This window comes from Coffea arabica, chromosome 8e (assembly GCF_036785885.1).
Source record: "Coffea arabica cultivar ET-39 chromosome 8e, Coffea Arabica ET-39 HiFi, whole genome shotgun sequence".
In the NCBI taxonomy this organism is placed as follows: domain Eukaryota; kingdom Viridiplantae; phylum Streptophyta; class Magnoliopsida; order Gentianales; family Rubiaceae; genus Coffea; species Coffea arabica.
This window is the reverse complement of record NC_092324.1, coordinates 15,504,269-15,510,585: the sequence shown is the minus strand read 5'-3', so window position 1 is coordinate 15,510,585 and position 6,317 is coordinate 15,504,269.

Genomic DNA, 6,317 nt, shown 5'->3' with positions numbered 1-6,317 from the left:
CTACGTGAGGCGAGGGTGTACTTTACCACTCTCGTACTCACTGGCCTCATTGACTGGTTATTATATTAGGCTTACTTGACTGTTTATGATATTACTTGAATACTCTTGACTGTACTTGATTTGGTGTCGCTTGGATACCAACCTTTACTATAACTCTGGACCTTTACTGTTCACTCTGAACTCTACCTCATTGGAAGTCAATGGACTCGAGCTAGTATGGACTTGGTCGGGGACATTTGACAAGCCATGGGGACTGTAATTGGGAATCTTTGGGTATGAGACCCTTGATTCCGGTATACTCGAGTAATACCAATTCTGTACTATTTGGTGTTCGGGCCCGGTAAGGGAAAAGTGAGGTGGACGGATAATTGGAGTAAAGAGGAGTCTACGGTCATGATTACTTGGTATACATTGACGGAGAGTCAATGAGATGAGATCAAGCATGGCAAAAGAGGAAAAAGGGCTCTTGAGAGCCATCCGTATCCTTTTATTCCCTACACTTGGGTGTTGTTGCTTTTATTTCCTTGACGTGCGTATTTGGACTGAATATTCTTGTGTTTATGTGATCCTGGTATATTTTCGTGACGGTACCTCATTGGGCGAAAGCTCACTCCGTTAATTTTTGTTTTCCTCAGGGAATTATCTTTTGGACTTTTGATTTTGAAGAATGAGTTGAGTAGAGCTAGTCGAGAGATGTTGTATAGCTCCTCAATAGTTGGAACCTTAATTGTACTTGGATTTAAATGCTTCCTTTTGGCTTGTAATCATACAAATGTGGTTTGTAACAGTGTGTGTGTATTCATGTTCCATGTATTATACTTGGCTTGTATATATATTCCTTTCAGGGATTGTAAGAAGTTATTTGCATTTGTTTGGGTCTTGGCGGATCGTGATGTGGCAGTCACTATTCGCTTTACGTTTTGACTTTTGTTTTTTTCCGTTTCTCGATTGATGGTTTGGTTAAGCGCGCTAGTAGATTCCCGAACGACTTGAGTTAATGTTTTACCGTTTTAGTAGTCCTGGCGAGAGTTGGGCAGGCAGTCCGCTAACCTCTTTGGTACGCCTTAGGGGAAGGTGGGGCTGTTACATGTGGTATCAGAGCCTAGGTTAGAAATAACCTGGGCGAACCTGAAACCTGATTCTTAGCATTTTGAGGATTGTGTCTAGACACCATTAAGTGTGAATATATTGTCTAAGATATAAATCTTTGCTATCTTTGTAGGTTATGGCCGGAACTAGTGGAGCAGGCGGAGGTGTGCCACCTCAGAGGCTCCCACGATTCATCGATTACCAGGAGAGATCGGGAGGTCCGACTCGGCTGTGGTATACCGCTAGCCGGACCCGCCGCTGTAGGCATTGCCAGTTTTACTCTTACGCGGACCATGTGGTTGAGGCGGTACTTGCTGAACGACGGAGGCTTAGATGTGCCGCCGCCAGGGAGCGTACTAAGACTCTTAGGCTTAGGGGCATCATGCGGATGCAGGCCGATAGGATTGGAGAGCTCCAGGGGGACGTGGCCATGGAGCAGGAGAGGACGAACACGCTGAGGGAGCAGTTACAGGTGGTTAACGACCGCCTCACTAGGGTAGTCCGGGAGGTGAGAGACCGGTCCGACGGTATTATCAACGAGTATGGGGCACTCATCCAGGGAGTGATTGGCGCCAATGCGCCAGGGGGAGTTCCAGGTGACGGAGCTCCAGGTCAGGGAGGCGTCCCTAGCTCTAGCTCTGGGGAGGAGTCGGTTGGCTCCGTTGAGTACTAGATTAGGGTTCTTTGAGCCTTGTTTTGATCCCGTGTGAGGGATACCTAGGAGAGGCGTTTAGTTAGTTGCTTCGTATTTTTGGGACCTAGGTTGTACATTATATTTTGACAAACCCTCTTTTGGCTTCACGGGAGTACCTTTGTATATATTTGCTTGACTGCTCATGTATGACTGTTTGACACCGTTATGTACTCTATGTATAAATGCTCTACGTGTATACATGCCTTATGTGGTGTTTACTTTTGGTTCTTCGTTCATGCTTATATGACTCTATTTCTATGCACTTTTAATATTATCTTTGTGCCTCGACTTTAGATTGACATTAGAGTAATGGAAGGCACTCATAGTGGACGAGGCTGAGGGCGCGGTATTAGGCAACCCACAACTGACGGGGGTACTAGGGACACCACGACTGAACCAAATCCTGAACCTATGGTTGACCCTAGTGCCCAGATAGCTGCTGCTATGCAGCAAATGACTGACCTGTTAGCCCACGTAGTGCAATAGCAGGGCCAACCTCCTATTCCGCAACCTGGGAACCCTGGCCATGTAGTAGAGAGTGAAGATCGGGCCCTAGAAAGATTTCAGAAGTTCTCTCCGCCAAAATTTCTGGGCGGGCCAGATCCGGACGTGGCCGAAAAATGGTTAGAGAAAATGATAGATATTTTTGCCGCCCTACACTATTCAGAAGAGAGACAGGTTACTTTCGCTGTCTTCCAATTGGAAGGGGCCGCGCGTTCTTGGTGGAACGTGATACGAATGAAGTGGGATCGGGAACAAACACCAAGAACATGGGTAAACTTTATGAGAGACTTCAACGCGAAATACTTTCCCCCTCTAGTCCAGGAAAAGAAGGAGGACGAGTTCATTAGACTTCGTCAGGGGACGCAATCGGTGGCTGAGTACGACAGCCAGTTTACTCGTTTATCTAAGTTCGCCCCTGAACTCATTCTAACGGAGCAAATGAGAGTTCGGCGTTTTATTCAGGGGCTCAATGTGGAAATTCAAAAGGATCTGGCGGTAGCCCAGATCAATACCTTTAGTGACGCCGTGGAGAAAGCTTTGCGCGTTAAAAATGCAAGGCTTCAAGTGAGGAATTTTCAGTTGAAAAAATGAGGATTCTCTGCGAGTAGTTCGACCCAAGGGGATAAAGGGACCCCTCCTAAGGTTGGAAGGGGAGCCGGAGGAAGAAGGCTACCGGGAATGACACGTGGGACTCCGCCGAGGGGTGGTCACAATGGACGGGGCCCGCAGAGAAGCACCTCACAAGGAAGTTCGGCCTCAGTTTCTCGTGGACCCTGTGGATTTTGTGAAAAACCAAACCACACCGAGGAAAATTGTTAGAGGAAAGAAAGAAAATGCTTGCGCTGCGGGAGTGCGGAGCATCAAATAGCCAACTGTTCGGTGTTACCTCGGGAGGCGAGAGTAACCACCCAGTCGTCGAAGGCTAACTCGGGACAGTCCAAGGTGGAAGGGACAAAGCCGAAGGTGCCAGCTCGGGTATACTCCCTTGAGCAACATCAAGTCCCTGATTCCTCTGGGGTTGTAGAAGGTACGATCCCTGTTTTCCATCGTCTAGCTAGGATTTTGATAGACCCTGGTGCTACCCATTCCTTTGTTAACCCCGATTTTATGTGCGGCATTGATATAACACCTATTAGCTTGCCTTATGATTTAGAAGTTAGTACTCCTACGGGGGACCAACGTTTGATTACAGGTTTAATGTATGCGAATTGTGAAATTTGGGTAGGAGAGAGGAAGCTTTTGGGGAATCTTATAAGTTTAGCCATTAAGGGGTACGACGTTATACTGGGTATGGACTGGCTAGATAAGTACGAGGCACAACTTGATTGTAAGAGAAAAGTAGTGGAATTTCTTATATCGGGGGAGGCAACCTTAAGGCTAGATGTAAGAGGTAGTTTAGCCTCATCTGCATTGATTTCGGGTATGCGGGCTAGGAAATTACTGCATAGAGGGGCACAAGGGTTCCTAACTTTTCTTATAAACACTCCCACTGATAAGCTGAGGGTTGAAGATGTGCCTGTAGTAAGTGAATATCCGGATGTGTTTCCTGATGAATTAGTAACTTTACCCCCGGAGAGAGAGATAGAGTTTAAGATTGACTTATTACCGGGGACGTCACCTATCTCTAAGACCCCCTATCGAATGGCACCTGCTGAACTCAAGGAGTTGAAATTGCAATTGCAAGACCTGTTGGAGCGTGGGTTTATTCATGAGAGTGGATCTCCGTGGGGGGCTCCGGTACTATTTGTTAAGAAGAAGTGTTATTCTTGGTTTTGATGATCACAAAGTACTTTGAAATGTTTATCTAACTCTCTTCAAATATAAGTATTTTTTGCCTATCAAAGAATCAGGTACGAATATGTCAAGAAATGAAAATCAACCAAAAGAAGAAGCAAAAACAGCACACTCATGTCGGACGTCTGAAGGAATCGGTCGGACGTCCGAAAGGATGAAGATCATTGAGAAGAAGATTCTGTCGGACGCTCGTGAGGAAGCATCGGACGTCCGGATGGATCGGACGTACTCCTCGGACGCACATCGAACGTGTCGGACGTCCTAAAAATTTCACAAAGTGTTGATGACTCTCTGCCAAGACTCTGTCGGACGCTCGTAAGGAAGCATCGGACGTCCTGAAGGATCAGACGCATGCTTCAGACGCACATCAATCTCATCGGACGTCCTAAAAATTCCACGAAGATTTGATAACTCTCTGGACGACGTTCGGACACAAAAGCTCGGACGATAAAATCCCATCGGACGTCCGAACAACAACTTGACTGATTTTCGGACGATGGGATCGGACGATGACTAAGCCGTCGGACGTCCGACAGCCCCAACGGCTAGCTGACTCTTCATCTGCCTTCTATCCGTTGGAAGCATTAATGAAGCCCATTTTTGGTCCCCTTCAAATACAAACGATTCTGAATGAAGAAGGGACTTTTGCACACTTTGTTTACAAGATTTCAAGAGATATTTTAGCTAGAAAATAGTCTCCAAAGCTAGATTTGTTCTCCAAGTGGTGTGAATTTCTTGTGAGCATTTCTCTTGTGGTTGAAAGTTTCATTAGTGTAGCTTTGTTGAGGGTTATCTGAGTGATTGTAAAACTTCTTAGCTTGACTAAGTGAGGCTTAGGGCAAGGAGGAAGTGCTCCCTTCATTGTACATCTAGTTGATCATCTTTCATCAAAGAGAAGTTGCTCAACCTAGTGATTGGTCTTCAAGTTTGAGGAAAGCTTGGTAGACAATCGGTTTGATACTCTATCTTATTCTTTTTTGTTTAATAAAATTCTCATTGCTTATCTATACTTGTTTTTTCGAATCGATATTGCTCTCTTCTTATAATCTACTTGATTGATCATTACTAGAAAAGAAGGTAAATTTTTATTAAGCAAAAATTGCATAAATTTGATTAAGATTTTAATCAACCTAATTCACCCCCCCTCTTAGGTTGTCTTTGGGCCTTACAATTGGTATCAGAGCTTGGTCTCCTAGAGATTAAGCTCAAACGGCTTGGAGTAAAGATGACAACCAGTCATGCTATGTTTGTTGAGGGGCAATCTGTTACTAGTCCTCCCATGTTTAGTGGCTCCAATTATGTTAGCTGGAAAGAAATGATGATTATCTTTTTGCAATCTATTGATATTGAGCTATGGTTTATTGTGAGTGAAGGACCGCATGAAGCTAACTTTCTTGATGCAGATACAGGGTTGCTTCGGCCAAAAATGAGAGCTGAAATGAATGCTCAAGATAGGACTAACCTCACATTGAATGCCAAGGCCATGAATGTTCTTTATAGTGCCTTAGATTCAAATGAATCAATTAGAGTAAAAGGCTGTAAATCGGCCAAAGAAATGTGGGATAAGCTAAGAGAAATCCATGAGGGTGGTGACAATGTGAGAGAACAGAAAAAGGCTATCTTGGTCACAAAATATGAATCATTTAAAATTGAACCTCTTGAGGATATTGACAAAATGTATTGCAGGTTCAATGACTTGATCAAAGATCTCGAGGTGTTGGGCAAAGAGTACACCTTGGGAGAGAAGAACAGGAAAATTCTCAATGCATTGGGCAAAGAATGGGAAAATAAAGTGACTGCAATAGAGGAGGCTAAGGATTTAAATTCTGTGCCTATTGAATCTCTCATTAACTCACTAACCTCTTATGAGTTGAAACTGAAATCTAAAGTGCAGGAGGAAGAGGATGCTAGAGCAAAGAGAAATATTGCTCTAAAGACTACTCAAAGTGAAGATGATCCAGCTCACTTGGATGATGAAGACTCGGATGGTGATGATAATGATCTTGCTCTCATCACAAGAGGTTTCAAGAGAATCTTGAATAAAAGGAAGTTTAGAAAGGGAGGACCTAGCAATCAATTTCAAAATTATTCATCAAATGCAAGGAACAAAGGAAAACAAGAATTCAACAAGAAGCTAGTGGACAAATGTTATGAATATGGACAGCCTGGACACTATGCAAACGAATGCCCCATGAAGAAAATGAAAGATAGGAAAGCTGATCGAAAGCCAAGATTC